The sequence below is a fragment of the Castor canadensis genome, chromosome 1 (assembly GCF_047511655.1).
Source record: "Castor canadensis chromosome 1, mCasCan1.hap1v2, whole genome shotgun sequence".
NCBI classification, from domain to species: domain Eukaryota; kingdom Metazoa; phylum Chordata; class Mammalia; order Rodentia; family Castoridae; genus Castor; species Castor canadensis.
In genome coordinates this window covers 187,673,899-187,701,166 of record NC_133386.1, presented here as the reverse complement: position 1 = coordinate 187,701,166, position 27,268 = coordinate 187,673,899, and the positions used below count along the sequence as shown (strand labels likewise).

At 36.5% G+C, this 27,268-nt stretch overlaps 2 pseudogenes; both read left to right on the top strand.

Moving 5' to 3' along the window:
* Window positions 1-4,402: 4,402 nt before the first annotated feature.
* On the top strand, window positions 4,403-14,278 carry LOC109674232 (olfactory receptor 8H1-like; annotated as a pseudogene).
* Window positions 14,279-21,124: 6,846 nt separating this feature from the next.
* LOC109674236 (olfactory receptor 8H1-like) lies at window positions 21,125-23,258 on the top strand (annotated as a pseudogene).
* Window positions 23,259-27,268: the final 4,010 nt, after the last annotated feature.

Genomic DNA, 27,268 nt, shown 5'->3' with positions numbered 1-27,268 from the left:
AATTTTCATATCAAACATTAAAGTGAATAATTAAGAATGATGTTTCAGGGTCTCTTTATCACCCCAACTGTGGAAACATCTTGTTTTGGTTCAATTGTGTTATATGATGCTGGTACTGAGGATTGAACTGAGGGCCTCCCACTTACTAATCAAGAACTCTACCACTTGAACCATACCACCAATCTATTTCATTTTTTGTATTTTGGTATTGAGATAGGGTCTTCTAACTTTTTCCAGACTGGTCTGAAATAGGTGGGATTACAGATGGGCACTAGGATAACTGGCTGCTTTTCTATGGTTGTTTAAAAATTTCAAATAAATGTCATTGTTCTCTCTCTACCTAGATAGTTTTACTTGTGGAAAGGCATATCTTCTATTTTTATTTTACATTTTTTTTATTGCCTCTCATTTTTAGTTTACAAGCTACTTTGTCTACATACTCTGGGCAAACATCTATAGATAAGTTATTAAGAGTGTACTACTTGCTTTGGTCAATTCACCCTTGTATAATTTTTTTCTTCTCTTATATATATGAACCATAGTGTTCAGAGTTATTCCCCTCCAATGTAGTAATCATAAACAATCACAAGAGAATTTCCATATTACTAATCATTTTCTGCATAATGTCCTGAAAAAACTGGACTTTTCCCTCCATCATTCAATCATCACACTTTCCATTGCAAAAAAAAAAAGAATTAAAATTCCCATGAGGAATGACTGCAACTTACTCTACTCCATCATCCTGGCACTCATGGAGAAATATCTATGGCATAGTAAATTCCCAACACTCATTTGTTGAATAAACTGGAGTTACTTATTTCATAAATTTTTTGACATATCATGCTCTGGCATATGTGGGAATGAATAAAACATGTGTATGTTTTCTACTACAAATTTAAAAAAAGAGTACATTTTTGAAGATGAGTGGGCCATATAAATATTAGAGATATGGGGAAGTTTTCTTCATGCACAATCCTATGAATTTCTAATAAGATGATCTTTGTCTTCTCAAGCTCTCATAATACGAGGCTTTAAAAAGTGCAAATAGGCATGTTATGAGAAAACTGATAGTTATGGACAACACTCATAAGAATAAAAATTAGACCATTCTACAATTCCTCAGATTAATATGTAATTGAAAGCCACAGCTTTGTTCTTAGATTATTACTCGTTTTATTTATACAAAGTAAAGAAATCATTATTTACTTTGCATTTTGTAAATCAACAGAAAACATGATTCATATAAATAAATCAATAATGTGAAAATCAGTATACCAAAAATTGCTATTGGTGGGTGCCTTTAATCCTAGTTACTCAGGAAGCAGAGATCAGGATTGCAGTTCCAAGCCATCATTGGCACATAGCTCCTGAGACCCTCTTGAAATAACCTCTCACAATAAAGGACTGGTGGAGTGGCTCAAGGTTGAAGCCCTGAGTTCAAGCCCCAGTACTGCAAAAAAAAGTGCTATAAATATTTAATAGACTACTATAAAGTCACTCATATTAAAGTTCTACTACTGCCCTAAAAAAGGAGTAAATGTTACCATGGAAGAGCAAAATGCTTGCATAATTTCTCAGAGGAAATCAGCAACATAGACAAGTTATCCCTAAACTGCTTGGGAACCTCAACCAGGCCACTTCCATGACACCCATCACAGTCTGGTTCACAAGACTTGATTACAGCTATTGTAGACTTCTGGTCAGAATTAGGACAGGTGGGGTAGCACCTAACACTTTGTTGATCCTTCTAAAAGTGATAAACAGGTAACATTAGTGTCTGAAGTTCACATACATAGTCTTTAATTTCTGCCCTGAAGGAAGCTCAGAGTCTTTTCCCTTCTGAAGTACTTTTAATGATTTATTGCCTGGTAAGTCTCTGAAGTCAACTTTCCCTTAGGCATTTGGATTAACTCCCAGTACTACTTCACTACTTGCCAATCAAAGGAATGTTCATTTTGTGCAAGACAGAAGAATACTTATGATCAACACTTTTTATTGATTTTATTCAGAAGGGTATATATTTCCTGGGCCATCTCTCCATCCTGCACCCTACCCTCATCCCCCTAGGTCAACTTTGTTGAAGAGAAGGAACACATGATAATAAGAAAGCCATAGCATTTTTGCTAGATTGAGATTAACACAGCTATACAGAGAGATTCCTAGCTTTGCTTCTATGCACATGTATATTACAATCCAAATTGATTCATCTCTACCAGACCTGTTCACTACTTCCCCATCAACTTCACATAGTGGCCTCTGTCACTTTCAGATTACTTTATTAGCTCCTCTACAGTGGGTACACCAAATACTTTCAGGTTATAGTTTTCTTTCCCTTTCCCTATTCCTCTTGTACATGTTCTCCCCACAGTATGTGACCCATGTCCAATATTATTACTGCAATTGTTTTAGGTCTATAATCCACATAAGAGGGAGATCATATGATTTTTTGCTTTCTGAGTCTGGCTAACTTCACTTAAGTTCATGTTGTCCAGTTCCATGCATTTACTTGTGAATGACAAAATTTCGTTCTTGTTTGGGGCTAAGTAAAATTCCATTGTGTATAAATACTACATTTCTTAATCCATTTGTCAGTATTGGGGCATCTTGGCTGTTTCCATAACTTAGCTATTGTGAATAGTGCTGCAATAAACATGGGTGTGCAGGTGCTTTTGGAGTAACCTGAGTCGCATTCCTTCAGGTATATTCATAGTAGTGGTATTGCTGGATCATATGGCAGATCTATGTTTAGTTTTTTTTAGAAGCCTCCATATTGTTTTCCAAAGTGGTTGTACTAGCTTACATTGCCACCAGAAGTGCATGAGGGTTCCTTTTTCCATGCATCCTGCCAACATTTGTTGTTGGTGGTATTCTTGATGCTAGCTATTCTAACAGGAGTGAGGTAGAATCTTAGTGTGGTTTTGATTTGCATTTCCTATATGGCCAGGGATGGTGAGCATTTTTTCATGTTTTTTCTTCATTTGGATTTTTTTCTTACAAAGAAATTCTGTTTATCTTACAAGAAAAATTGTTTTATTATAAGATTTATGAGAAACAGAAATATATTAAGAACCATCCTCAGAAATGTGGGAGAAAATACAGAAAAGATCAGAGCCAGTATAGTAACCTAGGAAAAACAATCTGTGACACTTCCACTTCCACCACCAGAGATTCAAAAGGCTTCTTGCTACCAGGCAGCTTTGGGCATCCTTTCAGTTCAATATCTCACTATAAAGAATTCTTTGGAAGGCTAGCCTGGTTCCAGATCCCCTTACAACTAGAATCCTGTATTATGTATGCTGGTCACACACAGTGTGAACTTCCATCTGGCTCCCTCCTGAAGATGTTTGGTTCCATACCTGGCCTATCACCTACATCACAAAAGTTATAAAACCCAGGCTTCTCTCACTATCCACTTAAAATGCAGGGAGACACAAAAGGACTATTAGTGACTATGACCTATGCAGGACATAATTCTTGATTATGGTTGCCCTGCTGCAAAGGGTGAATCTTGCAGAACTCTAAGTCTGAAACTTTGTTCTTTTTGACCAACCATTCCCTATAACGTCCCTCTCCATTTCTGCTACCCCTAGACTCTTGTAACCATCATTGTACTCTCTTCTTATAGTTGAACATTTTCATATTCTACATAAGTGGGATCCAGTGAGTTTTGTCTTTTTGAGGTGATAAACATGTCAAATAATATGACTACTGTGCATAGGTACATCTAAACATCACAATGCACCCCATGAATGAATACAATTATATCTTATCAATTGAAAATGACACCAATAAAATCGCAAAAAGGTTGCATAAGTGCACTTGGACTGCCCCACCTACTTGGTTTTGTGATTTTCTCTGTTGCTTGCTCCATTTGCTGGAGTTTTATTTCCAAATCATTGGTGTGTCTTTTGAGCCAGTAAGCAGCAAGTTAAGTTTTAAAATATAGGTGGCAATCCTCTTAGTCTCATTCTTGTAGACCTGGCTCTTACCAAAAGTAAATTCTATGACCACACAATGCAGTTTCTGATTGTGGAGGGAATTTTCTTCTGATGACATACCCTGAGAGCATGTGCTGCTCTCTGGGTCACGTCATGGGTAGAGGGTGTGGTCCCACCAAGGTGTTGCTCAAAGGGGAGGGAGTGTTTTGACTTAATACCCTGGATTGACTTCTTGCTGTCTCTCTCTCCTCTTCCACTGCTGCTTGTGTAGGAGGAGCAGGAGGCAGCCACAGGACCACATTGTGTCTGTTGGATTGTAAATTCCTCAAGGAATCAAGGTCAGCATATATTGATACCTGCTTACCCAAAATGTTTCAATACTATTCATAGTAGCTAAGTCATAGAATAAGCATAGGTGCCCATCTAGAAGTGAGTGGATAAATAATATGTGACATATGTCCGTAATGGAGAATTACAAAGAATACAATCATGTTGTTTGCAGGAAATGGTTGTCCTTGAGATCGTCAGGTTAAGAAAATAGGACAGACTCAGAAAAACAAATATTACATGTTTTCTTTCATATGAAAAATCTAGAAAGACATTGAGTTAGAAGAGGGGTTATTTGGGAAAATGAAGGCAACAGTGAGAGATGAGTTGACTATGATCAATGTAGATTATCTACATGTATGAAAATGTATCAATGAAACATTATTTCTTACAATTAATACATGGCATTCAACATGAATGAAATAAAATTTTAAAAAATTAAGCTTTTCATTCTTTCTCTAGTAAGCCAAATATAGAAGAAAATAATAAAAATAATTCAGCAAAAAGAAAATAGGGAAGAGCAAATGGAGGCAGAGAGAAAGAGAGAAAAAAAGGTATAAAACCATCATGGTTTACAATGTGGTGATCTAAGAATTAAAATACATTTTCATTTAAACTGAAGAACATTTAAAAATCCCCTATTACTCTTTGACTTTTGCTATGATACAGTGCTGATATAAGATTTGATTGATGCCATAAAATGCTCTATATTTAATCAATATTTATTTCCATGTGAGGAAAACTACACAAGAAAACCTTGTCCAAGCTGATTTGGAACACCTTTCCTCATAACCAAGAAAATAACTGCTCATTTTTCCTAAACCTCAAGGTTACATTTTGTCACATAGGTTGATGTTGAATTTAAAAGCTATAAATTATACTGTCTCAGCAACAAATAAAATTGTGAGAAAAAATACTGATCTTCCAAGAGCTCACCAACAAAATAATTCATAAAAAGGCTTCCTTATTCACCTAAACAAACCACATTTTACACTATTTCATGCAAAGAACCATGTAACTCTACCAAGCTAGAAAAAAATATGTCATTCCCTGTGATGCCTCAAAAGATGAATTTATTAGTTAGTAAACTCTCGGTTTACATACTGAATGATGGGACTCCAACCAATACCACACAAATGAAATTTTGATGCCTAAAAATTCTAGGGTATGAACAGAAATATCATAGAAAAATATATCTCATAATCACTTAATGCAAAACTCTCAAGAAACTTTTCATGATTCTCCCTGTGTACCTGTTCAGATTTTCCTTTTGCTTCCTCATCTTGGGAGAATAATACTAAATAAAACTAAATATTTTAGCTTTATTATTATATGTAAAATTATTTATATTTTTTAAAAAAATTGACTCATTAATATTCAAAGGAAGTGATATTTTAGTCACTAAATTAATTACAAAATTTTTACAAGCCTCAGCATTGATTTTGACATTTTTCTGTCATTTTCTTTAATAAAAAAAATTTAATAAGATAGCAAACCACATTTTACACTATTTCATGCAAAGAACCATGTAACTCTACCAAGCTAGAAAAAAATATCTGTCATTTCCTGTGATGCCTCTAAAGATGAATTTATCAGTTAGTGAACTCTCGGTTTACATACTGAATGATGGGACTCCAACCAATAACACACAAATGAAATTTTGATGCCTAAAAGATGTTAACAGAACAGAGGTTATGGTGCATGTAAAAATTAAAATTGCAAAATGAGCATGAGATATTGAATATACAATATAATAGTAATTATGGAATCTTCATGTATATGTCCAAGCAAGTGTTATGCACACAAAGTGAAATGATTAAGAGAAACTGCTATCATGTTAATAAGTTATAGTTGCTTTCATTGAGTTTTTGGAAGTCTATCATTTTTAATAAGCATATTTTACTCAGGATGGAATCATACTTTTGAATATAAAAATTTTGATTTGAAACAATTTACAGTTTGATTATTTGTAATGTCATTCATAAACCAATTATTTCTCTGAAAATTTCTTCTTCAAACTAGTTTAAAATTATTTGATTTGCTAAGTATACTACATCAAAATTATACTTTATAAATAAATAAGTCCTTAGGTGTGAAGTTTCATAAGTAATTTGTTAAAAATTATGCCATCAAAAACAGATGCTTAAGTGATCATATCCTTTATTGTGGAAGTTCAATGTGAAAAGGAAAATTCTTTGCTCATTTAGTTCTTGAACTTTTGTCTTTAAAAATATGCCAAGTAACTTTTTTTGGAAATTGTTCCCTGAGATTGATGAACTGTTGCTTGATTTTCAAGGCTATTACATGAGGTTCCCTGGATTTTCCCAGCTGAGAAGCAAGGAGCACACTGCTCTGATTTATTCACAGTAGATCCTTGGGATTCCTTTGAGACATAACTTCCTGCAAACTTTCCCTTTGATTGACCTAAGCAAAATTTAGAGAATGATATAATTTACCACAGAATAAAAAAATGAATGTGCAAAAAATGTAAAAAGAAACCTGTATTTAAAGGAAAACAAAAGCTTTGGTTCAAAGTAAGTATTCTTGTTATAACTGTAAAGTGAAAAGGCTTTAGTTAAGGTAAAATAAAATAGCAGCTTTATAGACTATTGCTACAAGTATCATTTGGTCCTTACCAAAAATGGTCAGCATTTTTGGAAAAGGGATTATGGAGCTGATGGAATCAGAGTCTACAGGCAATGTTCACGTCTTGAATACTATGGAAAACATTTGATTTTGACTGATCCAGATACAAAAATATCATGATTTCCAAAATTAAGACTCATAATACACCCTACTAAAGTACCTTGTAAGTTAAATTTATTTGTAAGTAGACTTAACTTATATTGCAAATATTAAAACAATACATGGGTACATTAAAGTTGTTTTCTATCATTGTTCATTATGTCTCTAGCATTTTCCTCAGGATTACAGAAGTAGTCATCAACTGGATTACATTATTGTGATCACGCTGTTCAGAATGAAAGCAGAAAACCCTACAAAGAACATGTACTCACACTGATCTTAAATTATTTGATATGTCCTTATACTTTACTACATCTAGAATACATGAACAATAACAGTAACTATGGTATTATACTTCATGTACATTAAATGTGTTAATGGAAGAATGCATTTGGAGCATGATCAAGTCAATTCTAATTATGAAACATATAACCTTTTGCTATGTGATATTTATTTATTTACTGATAGATAGACTGATTGTTGTGCTGGATGGGATCCATTGCACTTGACCAAAAGTTTTTACAATGTATCAAATATATAATTCTTAAATTTCATTTGGCCCTACACATATAATTGGCAATTGCTTTTTGAGTGAAAGAGTAAAATTATATTGTTGATTTCTATGAAAAGTGAATTAATTATGAAAATTAATACTAGACCATTTATATAAACAAGAAAGCTTTTAAAAGTCATTGGGCTAAGTTTAACTTTGATTCCTCAACAGTTTGGAGGAGCACAATGAGTATGTGAAACAACACATCCTAATGGGACTGACATGAAGAGATCCAGCTGGTGCTTTCTATGCTCTTTCTCCTGATATACCTGGTCATCGTGCTGGGGATCGTAGGGATGATACTGATCATTTGACTAGATCTCCAGCTTCACATACTCATGTGCTTTTATGTCAAACTCCTGTCATTTTTTGACCTCTGGTATTCAAATGTCATCACTCCAAAAACCTTCAGTAACTTAGTGACTTCCAACAAGAATATTTCATTCATGGGCTGCTTCACAGAAATGTATTTTTTGTCTTGTATACTGCCACTGAATATTTTCTTCTCTCCTCAATGTCCTGTGATCACTACATAGCCATCTGCAATCCCCTACACTATCCAGTAGTTATCTTGGCAAGGCTCTGCAGCCTCCTTACTGGGTCCTATATGATAGGCTTGACGGATTCCTCTGTCACTATGATTTGTATGAGTATATTGCATTTCTGCAACACAAACACAATTCATCACTATTTCTGTTACATGTTGCAAACTTTAGCCCTGTCCTGTGAGGACACATCTGATATTGGAATTGTTTGGTCTGGAGACATAAAGGGCAGATGAGTGAGTATCCCATCCCCCATGGACAGCACTATGATTCCTGCATCTTGAGAAGGATGTATAAATCTGAAATCCTGCATCCTGAGAAGGAGATATAAATCTGAACATTGAAGAGGAGTTACAGGGTCTCATAAATCTGCCACAGGGCTGATTAACAAAATACTCTCAAGATTGCCCACCATCAAAAAGGGCAAACAGACCAGTTCATCTAAGAAAGCCTGCAAGTCCTCAGCACATGAGAAGAGCCCACCTAACCCTTCCCCAAACCAAGAGTTAAAACACCCATAAAAGCCCCAGCCTTCACATGAGCAGAGAGCCACCAGTTTCCAGGCTCTGCTGCATGCTCTACTGTAGACTTTACTTTCTCTCTAATAACCCCCACTTCATATACTGGGTTTGGCTCACAAGTCAACTGGTTGCCTCATGAGCCAGTTTTCTGGCCTATGAAGACAAGGACCCTCAACACCAGCCCACAACATTTCACATCATCACATAACATTTTGGTGACCATGAAGGAACATCTCCCCTGGACCAAGGTCTGTATAACTTGAGCACCAAACCAGCAGGGGCATGCCTAAGATGCAGCCGTGATTTTCTCGCACTCTGCTGGATTCTCCTGCTGGGGGAAAACCTCTGCTGAGGAATGACCAAAAGCAGACTTCCTTGTGCTGCTCCATCTCTCTCTGTTCATATTTTCCTGAGGGACTTTCCTGTCACAATATCAAACCAGCAGCTCCTAGCCAACTTTGGCCCCATGGCAATTCTGCCTCTGGGGGTGCTTTTGCTCCCTTCCTGCAAACTGAGACCAAGCCCAGGGTTTATGTGGGTATACCTTATGCTACGTTGGAGGAGACCTGATTGGTTGTGACATCTGACAATCTTCTTTATCTTTTCCCACCTGTCAAATACCCCCTTCTGCTGGAGGCAGTGGCCCAAGAGTGGGGATTTTGTGTGGCTGACAGCATTCCAGTACCACTTATTGGGAATGACCTGAAAGCACCCTAATCATTAATCCCTCAGGTATGTGTCCTGCCTCCAGCTCTCTGCCTTCCACTCCCTTACCTAGGATGATAGGTCACCCCTTCTGTCCCTGACAGAAGCACCAGAAATACTTTTACTCACATGCTCCTTCCCCAGTCCCACCACCTTTCTCTTCACCTCTGTCTGCCTTCCCTTCCCTGTGCTTCCTGCTCTCCTATGGAAAACTCATACCATGGTACCTTTTGACTTTCTTAAGTTATTCCCACACCTAATTTGTTATGCCCCTTGGTCCACAGCACTGCTGAGTGCTGATAGAGGCAAAGGCACCTGCAGAAAACTGCTCCCTCACACACCCTAATTCTGCCCCCATAAGAGGAGGAGGGAAAACAAATAGGTGTGTGCATGCAAAGGGACACAGTCCCATCCCGCCAGACTTCCTGGGTGCAGTGGTAATTCCTGCCATAGCTAAGGCAATCCATACAGAGGGCTCAGAAGGCAGCCATACATGCCAATGAATGGGAACCAATGTTACTCCCCCAAGAAGGAATGAGAGAAAAAATAAATGTGCACAGGTGTGCATACACTGAGGCAGGACTGATTGGCCACAGGGGTGGGCATTGGCAGAGAGGGTCACTAGTCTGGGTGTGAGGGGAGTGGCAGTGCTTTGTGTTGAGCCCTACCTCATCCCTCAAGCCTGACCGACACAGTCCTAGGAGCCAATTCTTATCTCAAGGTTATGGTCCCAAAAACCACTAATGTAACCTTCCAGGAACAGCAAAAACATGGGTGTTGCTATGGTCTCTAAGCTTCTTATTTAAAATTTCCTATACTTTGGTCTCAGCATAAAAAATTTCCTCCAAATATTACACTAGTTGTCCCTTTGTGGTGCTGTTATTGGCCTGGGTCTCCCTCTGAGTACCCTTCTCTAACTTTATAGGCACATCTCCAGGTGATGCATCCCTTTGCTAAAGAGGTAGCCTTTGTTAAAGAGACTGCCTGCTTTTGGTAATGTAAGGCTAAAAGGCAGGATCCTAGAGTTTTTCTCTCACTGTGTCAGTAGGTGGCCTAGTCGAACCAGTCACTGCATTTCCTTCTGTCCTGGTCACAGATGGGAGAAGGAAATCATGAGGCAGGGGTGTCTGTTCTTGCACCCACGATCCCCAGTTGAATGCCAACAAGAGATGAACTGATCCAATTTTTTTTGTTGTTGTTCTTCTAGATGGGACCTGACCCTTCCAGTCTTCTGGCCTCAGTTCCCAAGCTGTCTCCACTGGCCTGTCTACTAAATCCTTGGAAGGACCTTGACCTTACTAATCACAAGACAAAACCCCTCCTCTTTCTTTGTACTGAGTACTGGCCTTGATATCCCTTGGGTGACCAGGAGAAGTGGCCTTCACAGGGCTCCTTGAATTATAATACCATACTCCAATTAGACATTTTCTGTAAAAGGGAGGAAAAATGGACTGAGGTCACCTATATACATCATTTCTTTTATCTCTTAGACCACCCAAAATGGCTCCATAATTGCTAACTAGATGCTCAAACACTGGCCATTCTTTGTAAACCAGAGGATAAACATGGGGAAGGAGGAGCAGAAAAGCCCCTTACCAAGCACAAGGCCCCCATCCCTACTGCTTCACCCTCTGCCCTATCTTCAAAGCCACCCCAATATTTGGAACCTCTTAATGGGTGTTTCCCTCTTCAACAGGCAGTGGTAGGAAGAGGGTGAGTCTATATCCACCCCCATTTATTAGATCTAAGGGAGATTAAAAAGATATGGGTAGCTATACTGATGCCCCAGGCAAATATATCCAAGACTTTAGCTCTGTGATCCAAACCTTTGAATAAACATGGAAGGATATTATGTTTCTATTAGACCATACTCTTTCCTCATTAGAAAAACAATGGGTCCCAGCCCAGGACACTCAGTTTGGAGATAATTTCCATCTACAACAATCCCCAATACCTGTGGCACCTGGAAATGAGGGGATGAGTATACCTATACCCACAGGGACACAGGCAGTCCTCTTGGCAGATCCACGTTGGTATCAAAATGATGAGGAGGATGAATGGCATCTATCTTGTAGTGGAAGGGCTAAAAAGGGCCAAAGTTAAACCTCTAAATTATTCCCAGGTGAAATTCCCTGATGAAAACTCCCTTACTTTTCTATAGAGTCTTAAGGCTGCTATCAGAAAGCATACCACAGTGGACCCAGAGTCACAGTGGGAGAAGTTCTCTTCAAAGAAAAGTTTCTAACTCAATCAGCCCCAGATAGCCATACAAAACTCCAAAAGTCTGTGGCTGGAGGGAAAAAAATGATTGGACCAACTAATGCAACTAGCTATGTCTATATATAATATAATTGGGATTTCACTAAAAAGAAAGAAAAAGATGAAAGATGACATGACCCAATCGTGGATCTCAGGGAGTGCCCCACCTGATGGGGCTTACATCCTGAGGCTGCTGACATTGTGGACAGGAGGGACACTTCCATAGAGAATGCCCAATAGGGGGACAGCCCTGGAGACAGCCCCAGCCCCCAACCCCTCTCTGCAAAGGTAACCATTGGAGGTCTAAGTGACCCAATCTCCAGATGGAGGCAGGGTACCACCTCATGTGGATTGATGGGTCCCAGGGCTTCCTGTCCAGCCTCCACTTCTTAACATCAATGTTGAGGAGCCTTGGGTATCCATGATAGTAGAGAAGCAAGAGGTCATTTTCTTCCTAGACAGTGAAGCTCATTTCTCTGTCTTGCCATCTCCTCCTGGTCCCAGGTTATTGTTTGGGGTAAATCTGGCCAGCCTCTAGAGCATTATTTTACTCAGCCTGTGGCCTGCTCTTGGGGAGACCTCCACTTCTGCCACTCTTTTCTCATAGTCCCTGAGACTTCAGAGCCACTGCTGGGATGAGATTTATTCTCTTAAGGCTCAAATTATTCTCCCTCCAGGTGACTATTTATGCTGCCCTTTCTTCAGGAACAAGTAGATCCCACAGTATGGACCAATGGAATGATTATAGGGCAAGACAAAATGGCTCTCCCAATTCAAATAAAACTCAAAGATCACTCACAGCTTCCACATCAAAAACAGTACCCCCTCAAGCCTGAGGGATGACAAATCATCTTACCTAACATAAATTCCTTAAAAAACAAGGGCTGTTAATTAGTTGCTCTCGCCCCACAATACTTGTATTTGTGCTATCTGTAAGGAGCCAAACAAATGGAGGTTGGTTCAAAACCTTGGACTTATTAATGAATCAGGCATTCCCCTCCATCCAATTGTTCCTAATCCCTATACTCTATTGGCTAAAATACTCTCAAAAGGCCAATATTACTCTGTACTAGATTTAAAGAATGCTTTATTTTGCATTCCTCTGCATCCTGACAGTCAGCCTCTGTTTGCCTTTGCCTTTGAGGATCCCACAAACCCTTCACAACAGCTAACTTGGACAGTTTTGCCTCAGGGGTTTAGAGACAGCCCTCATCTTTTTGCACAGGCCCTAATCAGAGACTTATTACATTGGCACTACCCAGAGACACCATTCTTCAATATGTTGATGACTTATTTCTGTGCAGAGCAACAGAGCCACTCATCTCCAGGGTGACTGGGTCCCTTTTAAACTTTCTGGCCTCCCAGGGATAAAAAGTCTCCCAGAAATAGGCTCAATTATGCCTCCCTCAGGTTACTTACCTAGACATGGTCTTAAAGGGACAGACTTGCTCCCTGAGATATGAGCAAATTGACCCAATCCTCTGTTTCCCACTTACCTAGACCATAAAGCAGCTTAGAGCTTTTTTGGGACTTGCAGGATTTTGCAGAATCTGGATCCATAGATATGCAGCCTTTGCCAGACCCCTTTTTTTGCTCCTTCTAATGCTCATATTTCTGTCTGGAATAATAAATGTTTTCTCCAGATTCATATCTCAACAGCTCAAACTCCAGCTCTTAGTCAAGGAATACTCACATCTGCCTACTCATGAGCCCTACATCCAGTTCCATTGGGAGCCTCTGGAGACTATATGTGTCAACCCATGAGAAAAGTACAACCACCCTTACTCCCATTTACCCATTGCCAGCACGAAGCAGCTAGATGTGTCATCACCCCTCTCCCCAACAGCAATTGAGTACTTGTCTCAGAGGGGGGACTTGTTGGGTTTGGAAACCTAAAGAGCAGATGAGTGAGTATCCCATCCCTCATGGAGAGCACTATGATTCCTGCATCCTGAGAAGGAGGTGTAAGTCTGCACCCTGAAGAGGAGAAACAGGGTCTCATAGATTTGCTACAGGGCTGGTGATCAAAAGGCTCTCAATATTCCACCCCCACATAAGGGGCAAACAGACCAGCTCATCTAAGAAAGCCCACAAATCCTCTGCCAAGGAGAACAGTCCACCTAACCCCTACTCAAATTCAGAGTTAAAACATCCATAAAAGCCCCAGCCTTCACAAAGGCAGAGAGCCACCAGTTTCTGGTCTCCATTACACTACTGTTGCTGCAGACTTTCTTTACTCTCCAATAAATCCTACTTCATATACAGGCTTTGGCTCACAAGTCAACCAGCTGCCTCACAGCCAGTTCTCTGGCCTGGGAATGTATGGACTCTCCATACTGGCCCACATTTCACATTGCCACACAACAAAATGATGATAATAATCCTTGCTGGTTCTACTCTATTCACATCCCTTATCATAATATGTGTATCCTATGTGTCAGTTCTCTATACTATTCTCAAAATCATTTCCACTTCAGGAAAGCAAAAAGACTTCTCTCATCTCCTGGGAGTCACCATCTTTTATGGCACTGTGATGTTTACTTATTTAACATCAAAAAGTGCTACTCCATTGGAAAGGATCAAGTGGCTTCTGTTTGTCACAGCATTGTGATCCCCATACTGAATTCTCTCATTTGTAGTCTTAGAAAAAAAGAAGTGAAAAATGCTTTCATTAGAGTCATGTAAAAGAGAGGGGCTCCACGCAGTTAAAATAATACTGATCATAAACTTTTAAATTCATCTTTCTTTCATATCGGTCATGTCCTTGATCTCTCTCTAAAAAGAATTAAATCCTTTGATTGTTTTTGTCTGGAGCTGTCAATTCTTAGGAAAACATAATCTTAGACAAATCCTGGGTTTTGATTTTAGAACTCCAGGTGGTAAATGGAAGTCTTGAAATATCTCTTAAATCCTTGGTGAGAATATATGAGTTTTAAAGGTAACTAATGTGCAAAATATGATAGGGCATGCATACTAATTTCAGACAATGTTGTTATGACAAAAAGAGGTATTGTAGCACAATTAGTACAATGTTCAAATCATTCCATGAATTGAATTCACACCTAAAAATAGATAAAAAATAAAACTATTAGATGTCCCCCAAGTTGTTTTTAGAGTAAACTATTGAAGTTGCAGTAGGTTAAAGGAAAATGGTATAGTCTAAGTTTGAGGCAATTTGGAAAATAATGACATTCATTAAGAAAGAGAAAAAAATGTGACAAGTTGAAACAGTTTTATGCATGTTCTTATAAGTACATAGTTGTATGTATGCATATTGCATATGACATATGCAAACAATATTTTTGTCATATTCTATATACTGTTATGCAACTTTCTGCATTCACTTAAGAGCCTGATATTTGGCAATCTGTGTGTTAATGATAGCTGTGAAGTGAATATATTCTCAATATATGAGCAAAATCAAGACTCTTCTCTTCCAGTGCTTTGAACCTGGAATAATGTAAATATTCCAATTTACTAATCCACAGGCTGTAATATCTCTTATGTGTGTACTAGTAAACCTTTGAAAACTGTGTTTGTCTGTGACATATCAAGAATTTTGGCAAAGAGCTTCATTGGTTTTCATCTCATTCCTTTTGGTTTGGAATATTCTTTAAAAATTTAATCTTGCCTTAGTTGCTTGACTCACCTTATTTTATAATTTTAATAAATGAAAGACATATGCAAGAGTTGAGTTGATAATGAGTTAGGTTTTGTAATTTCTCATAAAATTTGGTTATTTAAAGTACTGAAATCTCTTTTATTTTTACATTTTTCTGCATTTTTGATATTTTAGGAGGAATAGTTGCATGTTCTTTTCTTTTTTTCCTCTTTTTGTGGTCCTGGAGTTAAAGCTCAGGGACCCTGAGCTTGTTTGCATAGAAGTGCTGTACCACCTAAGTCAAACCTCCAGCCTGTTTTGCTTTAGTTTATTTTTTCAAACAATGAGTTCTTGTTTTTCCCAATGGCCTTAGAACAGCATTCTCTTATTCATGCCTCCAGTGTAGCACACACCATAATTCCTTGGTTTTTTCTTTTGGAGGTAGGGACTCACTAGCTTTTTTCCCAGTCTGGGGAATCCTCCCAATCTCACAATACCTGTGTAGTAGGGAATATAGGCTGAGCTAACCTGTGTATAATCCATGCTGTTCCATTTGTGAGCATTTAAATTTTTGTTATTTAAATTTGTATAACAATTACTACATAACCAACCAATGTGATTTTATAAATTATTTATTTTAGTTAAGCCTTTTATTAAAATTGTATTTGCATAGTTTCCCTAACTGCTTTCTGGGTGCTTGAAACAGAGTATGACTTCCATATCCTAGAAGTCAGAAATTTAGTTTCTTTAATCAAATTCAAAATTGTCAACTCAATTTTTTTCAAATGTTTTACATATATATTATGTTCCTCTACGTTCTTAATCTGTTTTAAAATATTGTCTTATTCACTATTAATACTGTATAAATTACTACTTTTTTTGGCCTTGGTGTTTGTGTGATATAAAATCTGTATTTGTTGTTATTCTTATTATTTTGAAATTAAAAATAAGCATTTAGTAAATTCTTATCAAATCTTAGTAGATTTAATATTTGGATAGACTATTTTGAGTCTTCCTGATCCTGTAAATTGCTGTTGTCATTTGAGATATTTGTGGTCTCTTTCCACTTCTACTCATTTTGTAACATTTTCTTTTACCTTGCCTGCATTTATGTAAGTTTCTATGATACAAGAAATTTATACCATTAGTTATGTTAGCGAAAATGTTCAGGGGGATCTGTAACTTTGTATTCTGTTTTAGGTTAAGAAAGTTCTTAAATTTTAATTAAAGTAAGACTTTTATTTTATTTATAATGTAGACAAAACATTTTATACTGTTACTAAATAATTATATGGTCAATATGAAAGATTAAAACTATTTACATTTGACATATAATTTCAATATTATACCACCACATGTTATATTTCATGTAAGTTACTGTCTAAAATAATTTATACATTTACAAAGAATTTTAGATATATTATTAGCATATGTGTTACATAATCACATATTGTGTCACACATCCAGGCTATGCAATGAAAATTGGCAGGAAATTGACCAATATTTTTGAGGTATCAACTGTAGAATAGAAGACATCCAAGAATGGCTAAGCATTCAGAAAACAGTACAGGGGGTTGTACAATCGGGAATCCCCAATGATCAGAACAACCATCTCAAGTTTCCTATCATTGTGAAAAGATGGATGGTAAGAAATAATAAAACTAAGATAACTTGCAGGTAAAAATCTTCTATGAAGCCCATCAGTATAAACATGTTGACATCAGCCACATTGTACAAATAAATCCTGTATACATCTGGTATCTGATTATATTCCTGACATTTCTATTACTAGAGTTTTTAAAGAAAATACACTCTGAACATAGAATACACCAACTTACGTCTTCTTGTTCACATCTTATAAAGGCAAAATGACAATATGGCCATTGGTGGGATCAGCAGCATGAAGGCATTGAGTCCAAGTAGACGCATTTCTCTGTTTAAGTAAATTGGAGAAATTATTTTTCAGGTTTTTGATTAAATTTCTTGTGTTAAAAAAATCTGTCAGTATAATTGTTTTATTCTCCATGTTAATTTCTGTCTTATTCATTTACCTGCTTTTATATTACATAGTTTTAAATTTCAAAAACCTTGAAGACTCATCTAAGATTTCATACAGAGCTCATGGAATGATTTTTCTATAATATTCCATTTAAATGAGAGAATGAAAAAATTATTTAATAAATATTATCATTCTGTTTTCCTTTCCCTCTTTCCCTTTTCCACACAGTAGTCCCAGTATTATAAAAATGTTCTACATATGAGTTTTTGTATATGATCATGTTGTTTTTGTGTATATGTTTATCTTTGGACCTGCCTTCCACATATAAGAGAAAAAAGGTGACTTGCAATAGTAGAAATAGTCTATGAAACGTGGGGAAAGAGAGAATGGAAAAGACAATGATAAAGGCTCAGTAATATCATAAAACCTAACATCTGTGAAAGTAGAGAATACAAGGATATGTATTAAAAGCTGCTGAAAATGGTGGGTGGGAGGTAAAAGTGTAAGAGAGAGTAATGGAAGGGGTTGAATGGACAAAAGTAAAGCACACCTACAGCAGGGATACATTGAGAAACACTTTTGAACATCAACTTAAATATTAATAATTAAAATCAGGACTTTAAAATAGGTATAGTGCATGGAGAGTATTAGTTGCAGGGGAGGGTTATTGAAGGAGATTAAGGTGAGGGTTTATGGTTGATGAACTTCATATACTTGTATAAAATCGAACAAGGAAACCTCTTGCAATTAGTTTAAATGGAGCAGGGAGAGGGGCGAGGGGGAGAGATGATGGTGGGGCAATGTAAAGAACGTACAATATAAACTTAATAGGAGTTGTCACTATGATCCCTCCCCCCGTATAACAAATATACCCTAATAAAAATTTAATAGAAATACAAGTATAATAACTTTTTTTTTCATTTTTCTTTTATTATTCATATGTGCATACAAGGCTTGGTTCATTTCTCCCCCTGCCCCCACCCCCTCCCTTACCACCCACTCCGCCCCCTCCCTCTCCCCCCCAAGTATAATAACATAACTAGAACATGGGGAAAATGAGACTTACATCTAAAAATTGTCATTCAGATCAGATTTTCTGATCAAAGAATTTCAAGTTTTCTCTCCTAACACATTTCATTTAGTTTCTACTCAAAGGACAGTGATGAACAGAACAGGTGTTCTTCTGGACAGAACTGTTTGAAAACAAAAACCCTGTGTGTTATTTAAAATTTTTGTTAAGTTTTACTTTTCTTGTTCCCTTTTATTTCTTGAAACAAATATTATAGTATAATCCGTTTTGGGTTTTGGGGGTTTTTTAAAGATTTATTTCTAATTTTAACCTAATACCCATATCATATGTTTAATTGTGTACTCATTATTTATACAAACCCTGGAAATATTTTTTGAGATATATTTGTGTCAGAAATAACTCATAACCATTCCCTTAATCTGTCATAATTCTTATGGGCTTGGCAAAATTATTGCAAATTAAATATCACCAAATAATAACCAATATAATTATCTATAGAAACTTCTGCTAAAAGAATTAAATTATTTCACAACTGTGAAAAACCCAAAAGATGCAAAGGCAACAGAATCTGGAAAGAATACCTCTGTTATTGATACAAATATTAGAGCCAACATATTTCACACCAATATTTCATCATGAGAGCTCAGGGTATAAAATGCTTGCCTAAAATTTGAGTGCTAAATTCAATTCAAAGAGTCAACAGGAAAAAAGAAAGTATGTCCTATGTCAAATTGTATTTAAAGGAGTGAAATATTTGCAGTGCATAGGGATGATTTGAATATGCCACAGGAACACACTATGTGTGTGTGTGTGGGCATAGCCCAAGGAATCATGGTTAAGCATATAATATTCATACCTGCATACCTATGTTTTTTCACCACAATTCACAGTAGTTAAGTCATGGAATCAGCCTAAGTACCCATCAAGAAGTGAGTGGATAAATAAAATGTGGCATATGTCCATAATGAAGAATTATGGAGAATAAAATCATGTTTGCAGGAAATGAGTGATCCTTAAGATCATGTTTAATAAAATAGGACAGACACAGAAAGACAAAAATTGCATGTTTTCCTTCATATGTAGAATGTAGAAAGACATTGAACTACAATGGTAGGTAATTTTGGAAAAAGAAGACAACCAGAAGGAGGCAAGATGAATATGATAAATGTACATTATGTACATGTAAGGTAATATCACAATGAAAAAAATTTTTACAATTAATGAGTACTGTCAAAAATAAGTAAAAGAAAAAAACAAAAATTCTTCTCATTTTCTATTGAGCCAATGATACAAAAAATGAGATAACAGTAAAAATAATTCATTAAAAAGGAAAAGTGAGAAGAGCAAATAGAGAAATGAAGATGAGAAAAAGTGTGAGATTAGAGAGTGAAAGAGCAAAGAAAGATGCAAATATCATGGTTTAAAATGTGATGAACTAGGAACTAAACTACAATATTGCTTACATGGAAGAACATTTAAAATCTCTTATCACATTTTGACTTCTGCTATGACACAGTTCTGGAATAAGAATTGCCTTGATTCCATAAGCTGCTATATACTGCATAATATTGATTTCAATGAGAAGAAAACTGGACTAGAAAAACTGTCCAAGGTGAATTGCCACACCATGCATCATGACCAGGAAAATCACATCTGGCTGCTCATTTGTCTTGTACCTCATGGTTACACTTTTTCCCATAGTTTGATGCTCCTTTTATAAACTACAGTTTACTCTGTGTCTTTCAAAATGTTCCTCAGAGAAATAATGCAAAAAAAATTATCTTCTTTATCTACTCAAACATATTCTCTCCTGTAATTCTGGAGTGTGAACACACATATCTACATAGAAATAGATATTATAATCACTTAATTCAAAACTCACAAGGACCTTTTCCTGATTCTCACTGTACAGCTGTTCAGATTTTCCTTTTACTTCCTCATCCGGAGTAAATTATAGTAAAACATTTTATTTTATTAATCATATATTACATTCTTTAGTTCTGTTAATTATCATTTTGACCTTTTTATATACACAAGAAGTGAGGTTTTAGCCTCTAACTTAATTCCAAAATGATTATCTTCAAAGTTGTTTTTGTCATTTTGCTGATGTTTTTAATAAGAAAATCAAGTATAATAAGATAGCATATGATATAGTACAAATATTGCATATGATGAAATATATGACACTACAAAACCAGAAAGAAGAATCTGTCATTTCCTGTGATGCCTCAAGATGTATATCACCTAGTGAACTCTAGGTTCACTTATTGAATTATGGGACACCAAGTAATACAAACATATGGTTATAAAATTTACCTATAATGTGAGCATGAGATACTGAATATACAGTATAAGTATAATTATGCAAATCTTCATGTGTCTTTCCATATAAGTATTATGTGCACAAAGTGAAATGATTGAGAGAAACATTTATTGTGTTAATGGCTTAGAATTGTTTTCACTGACTTTTTGGCAGTCTATCATTTTTAATGAACATGTTTTACTCATGAGGAAATCACACTTTTGAATTTGACAATATTCATGTGAAAAATTTACACTGCTATTCTTTATAATTTTAATCATAAACCAATCATTTCTCTGAAAACCTCTTCTGCAAACTAGTTTAAAATTGCTTAATTTGTTAAATGTACTATGTCAACATTATAATTTATAAATTTATGTAACTATTAGGTGTGAGTGAAAATAATAGTTTATTAAAAAATTAGGTCACCAAAAAAGATTCTGAAGTGATCATCTGATTCATTATGGAGCTTGTATGTGGAAAGGCAAACCTTTTGCTGATTTAGTTCAAGTTTTGTACTTAAAAATATGCCAAGTAAATTTCCTTGGAAATTGTTCCATGAGAATGACAAATTCTCATATGATTCTCATCTGTAGTAAATGAGAAGCCCTGGACTTTGCAAGGTAAGAGAGAAGGCACACAATACTTTGAATATAATCACAGTAGCCTCCTTGAATTATTTTGAGATGTAACTTCCTGGTAAACCTTCACTTTTAGAGACCTAAACAAAATTTATGTGTGACTTAGTTTATTACAGAATGAAAAAATTAATGTACAAAAGTGTAAAATAAACTATTTAAAGGAAATAAATGCTACAATGCAGAATTTTTCAACTCCTTAAATGGATTTCATATTCTGTTTGTGAGAAAAATTGGACTTGATGAATTTTTAGGCATATGATATTAGAAGAATTCTTTTGTTTTTCACCATCTTTGGCTCACAGTAAGTATTGATGCTAAAACTGTAAAATTGGAGTGTTTTGGATACATTAAAATAAACAGAGGCTCTACCAGTAAATGTATCTTTTTTTATACCCTGAGTGATGTCAGCATTAGTGGAAAAATGATAAAATCAGAGTCTACAAGCAGTGTTCATTTCTTGAAAATAACATGGAAGACATTTTTTTAATGTTCAGGTTAGGAAAATATCATGCATTCTGAAATTAAGACTTACATGTGATGTGTACTCTTTATGCACCATTGTAGAATATCCTGTAAGTCAAATTTATTTGTAATTAGACTTAACATATATTGCAAAGAAAAGAACAGTCCATGGTACATTGTAGTTGTTTTCTATCATTGTTCATTATGTGTTCTGCATTTTGCTCAGGTTTGCAGCACTAATCATCAACTGCCATACAATACTATGATGTTGTTCAGAATCAAAGTATAAAACCCTAAAGTCAGCATATATTTACAGTGACCTCATATTAGTAATTTGAAATTTCTGTATCCTATTCTACATCTAAATTTCGTGAGAAATAGTAATAAATGTGGTTTAATGCTTCATGGACATTAAATGTGTAAATGAAGGAAACATATGGAACACTACCAGGTCTCTTCTAATTATGAAAAATGTAACATTTTGTTTTCCAATATTTAAATGTCAGTGTGGGCCTACATCAATATTTGCCAACTGATTTTTGAGTCAGAGAGTAAAAATTTATTGTCAATGTTTAAAATCCAATTATAAAAATTAATACTATGCCATTTATATAAAACTTAAGCCATTTAAACTAAGTTTTGACTTTGATTTCTGAACAGTTAAAAACAGCACATTATAAATATGTGGAATAAAATGAAAACAAAATTGTTTGACTTCATCCTAATGGGGCTAACAGACTGAGGAGATCCAGCTGGTACTCTCTGTGCTCTTTCTGCTGATATACCTGGTCTCTGTGCTGGGGAACTTAGGGATGATACTGATCATTTACCTGGATCTCCAGCTTCACACACCTATGTACTTTTTTCTCAGTCACCTGTCATTTCTAGACTTCTGTTACTCAAATGTCATCACTCCTAAAACCTTAGGGAACTTAGTAACTTCCAACAAGAATACTTCATTTGTGGGCTGCTTTATGCAGATGTTCTTTTTTGTTCTATCTAGTGGTGAGGAATTTTTTCTTTTCTCCTCAGTGGCCTATGATCACTACATAGCCATCTGCAATCCGCTACACTCTCCATTTATTATGTCCACAAGGCTGTGCCATGCCCTCCTCACTGGGTCCTGTAGGATTGGCTTTAAGGATTCCTTTGTCAATGTGATTTGATGAGTAGGCTGCATTTTTGAAAGCCTCATATAATCCAACATTACTTCTGTGAAACATTCCTAATTTTAGTCCTATCCTGTGAGGATATATTTGATGTTGAAATGATGATAATCTTTCCTGCTGGTTCCACCCTAATATTGTCCCTTATCATAATATGTGGTTCCTATGTGTTTGTTCTCTGTACTGTTCTGAAAATTATTTCCACCTCAGGAAAGCAAAAAACCATCTCTACCTGTACCTCCCATCTCCTGGGAACCACCATCTTTTATGGCAGTGTGATGTTTACTTATTTAAAACCAAAGATGTCCTACTCCTTGGGAAAGGATCAAGTGGCTTCTGTTTTTCACACCATTTCCATCCCCATGCTGAATCCTCTCATTTATAGTCATAGAAACAAAGAAGTAAAATATTCTTTCATTGGAATTATGCAGAAGAGAAGGGGATCAAAGCAAATAAAATATTAGTGATGTTAAATATTTATACTCATCTTTTTTCATGTTGGGCATGCCCTTGATCTCTCTCTCTCTCTCTCAAAACAATTGAATCCTTTGCATATATTTCTCTGGAGCTGTCAAATCTCATGCAAACATAGTCTTAGACATACCCAGGATTTGATTTTAGAAATCCATATCACAATTGGAAGTTTTGAAATATTAGTTAATATGTTTTAAGGGTAATTACTATTCAAAATGTGATACCTCATGGAAACTGAAATTTTAGATTTTATTATGACAAAGAGAGGTACTATAGCACAATATGTATAATTTTTAAATCACTCTGTTTTTGATTCACAAACATAAAAATAGATAAAAAAGGAGACAATCAGGAGACTTCAAGATGGCAATTGAGACAGAGCCACAGACCTGGTGAGCTCCTGAACCAGGGACCCTGTAGAGATGTTGGAGACATACTTGGTTGGGGTAAAGCACCAGAGAGGGCCAAAAATATGACACTCTAAACCCTTAGATCATAGAAGGATTCTCCAGGCCACCTCTAATAAAATAACAGCTGGTCTGCCAAGTCCAAACCCCATAGGCCTGCAGAGCCAGTGCTCAGCTCCCCTGGACTCTCCTTCCCTGGGGCTGTGCCAAGCCACAGCTCCATGCCGGATCCATGCACCAACACCACCAGGATCCACGCCCCTCAGGCTGTGCCAGGCCCCAGACCTGCACTATATCCATGCTCCATTGGGACCACTGCCTCTTGGGCTGCACTGGATCCACACCACACCAGGACACCTGCCTATCAACCCCACACCCCTTAATCTTTGCTGGTCATCAGGTCCTTGTGGGATGACCAGATCCATGCCCTGCCTGGATCCCTGCCTCCTGGGCCGTTCTGGATCCACACCCCACCAGGACCCTGGCTTCTTAGTTTGCACTGCATCCATGCCCTGTGGGGACTCCTGCTCCTTGAGGCCCCCACCCGTCAAGCTCTGCCAGGCCCCAGCTCTGTGGTAGATGCCCAGAGCCTTGCCATGCTGGATCCCTGCACCTTGGGGCTGGGCACAAACTTGGCGTGAGACAACCACATCCCTCAGCCTGCTGGTATCCTCAGCCCACTGGTATCCTCACCCCTTGGACAGACCCAGGCCCCAGCTCTAAGGTTTTCCAGATAACCATCCACCAGGCTCCTGCTCAGGCCACCACTAGAGAGCTCAAATTATGCCTAAGAGACACACAGAAAGGACTTGATGCTAAAGGAGTAATAAAATAACTAAGACTGCCTGCAATTTTACTGTTCCAGAATTGGTGATCTTTTTCTTTTCTTTTTTTTGTCTTCCATTCTTTAAGGATTTGGCTGCCTGTTTTGCTATTTGATCACCCACCATCTCTTCCATTTTTTTTATCCCTTCTTTAAAGATTTGGCTGCCTGGTTTGCTGTTTGATCACCCCCCACCTCTCCCATTTTTTTCTTTCTTTTTCCTCTCTTCTCTCTTCCTTTTATATTTCCTTCTCTTTCTTTTTTTTATCCTCCTTTCTTGGTTTCATTAGTATTAATATTGCAACCCAGCTAATACTAAATTACACATAGTCCAGGAACAGAAACGGTACCTAGTGCAAATACAGGTACAAGAAAAAGGGATGAAAACCATTCTCCCCCCAAAAATAAAATAGTAAAGGATTTACTATTTTATCAAGGAACCCAATGAAGCCCACAAGAACACTCTGAAAGAAGAAATCCTACAAGTAATTAATGGAAATTTCAAAGAGATGTTAGTAGACATGGTCAACCAAAATGTACAGAAGGCATTCAAGAAATTCCACAACAACAAAAACAAAGAATATGAGAAAACCCAGAAAAATATAAATGAAATCATAGAAGCCCTAAATAAACACCAAACTGAAACTGAGACCACCATAAACAGAGATAAATGAATTAAAGATAAAAATTCACAATATTAAAGGGGAAGTAACCCACAATATGGAAAACCTCAGAAAAAAGAATGAAACAGAAATACAAAACAAAATGGAAAGCTATGCCAGCAGAATAGAACAAAAAGAAGACAGAAACTCAGAACTTGAAGATGAAATGAAAGCTAAAGGAAAAACTGAAGAACTGTTAGTTAAACAACTCAAGACCTGTGAAAAGAAAATTCAAGAACTCACTGACTTCATCAGAAGACCAAACCTGAGAATCATGAGCATTGAAGAAGAAGAGGTGTAAGCAAAAGGAATGTATAATATATTCAGTAAAATAATACCCCTTTCAACAAATAGATAGGTCATCCAAACAAAAAATCAATAAAGAAACTCAAGACCTAAATTATACCATAGATCAAATGGACCTAACTGATATCACAGAATATTTCATTCAACTTCTGCACAATACACATTCTTCTTAGCAGCCCATGGAAACTTCTCCAAAATTGATCATATCTTAGGGCACAAAGCAAGACTCAACAAATATAAGAAAATAGAAATAATGCCATGTATTATATCTGACCACAGTGCATTAAAACTAGAAATCAACAACAAAAGCAGAAATAAAAAACATGCAAACTGGAAGCTGAACATCATTTGCTCAATGATGAATGGGTCATCGATGAAATAAAAGAGAAAATTAAAGATTCATGGAAGTTAATGAAAATGAAAACACAACCTACCAGAATCTATGGAACACAGCAAAGGTGGTCCTAAGAGGAAATTTTATAGCCATGAGTGCATATATTAAAAGGACAGAAAGATCTTAAATCAACGACCTAATACTAGAGCTCAAACTCCCAGAAAAACAAGAACAAGTAAATCCCAAAACAAGCAGAAGGAAAGAAATAATTAAAATAAGGGCTGAAATCAATGAAATAGAAACAAAAAAAAAATACAAAAAAATCAATGAAACAAAAACCTGGTTTTTGAAAAAATAAATAAGACTGACAGACCCTTGGCAAATCTGACTAAAATGAGGAAAGAAATAACCCAAACAAGAAATGCAAAGGGAGCAATAACAACAAACACTACAGAAATCAAGGAAATCATCAGAGACTACTTTGAGGGCTTATAATATAACAAATTTGACAATCTTGAATAAATGGACAGATTTCTAGAAACTTACAACCACACAAAACTAAACCAAGACGATATTAATCACCTGAATAGATTTATAACACAAAAAGAAATTGAAGCAGCAATAAAGAGCCTCCCACAAAAGAAAAGTCCAGGATCTGATAGATTTATGGCTGAATTCCATCAGACATTTAAAGGAGAACTAATACCAACTCTCCTTAAACTGCTCCATGAAATAGGAAAGGAAGGAACATTGCCTACAGAAACAAACTAAGAAGGAATACATGGAAATATTTCCATTCACCGTAGCCTCAAAAACAAAAATCAAATATCTACAAGTTAATTTAACAAAGAATGTGAATGACCTCTACACATAGAATAACAAATCCATGAAGAAAGAGATTGAAGAAGACTACGGTAGGATCAACGTAGTGACAATGGCTATACCACCAAAAGCAGTTTACATGTTTAATGCAATTTCCATCAAAATCCCAAAGACTTTCATCACAGAGATTGAAAAATCTACCCGAATGTTCATTTGGAAACACAAGAGATACAAATAGCCAAGGCAATACTCAGCAAAAAGAGCAATGCTGGAGGTATCACAACACCTGACTTCAAACCATATTACAAAGCAATAGCAATAAAAACAGCATGGTACTGGCACAAAAATAGACATGAAGACCAGTGGAACAGATTAGAGGACCCAGATATGAATCCACACAACTATACCTGCCTCATTTTTGACAAAGGTGCCAAAAACATACAATGGAGAAAAGACAGCCTCTTCAACAAAAGTTGGTGGGAAAAGTGGTTACCTGTCTGCAAGAAACTGAAACTAGATCCATTTCTGTCACCCTGCACTAGCATCACCTCAAAATGGACCAAGGACCTATATATCAGACCTGAAACTCTGAAATTACTACAGGAAGGAGCAGAAAACCCTCTGGAACTAATAGGCATAGGCAAAG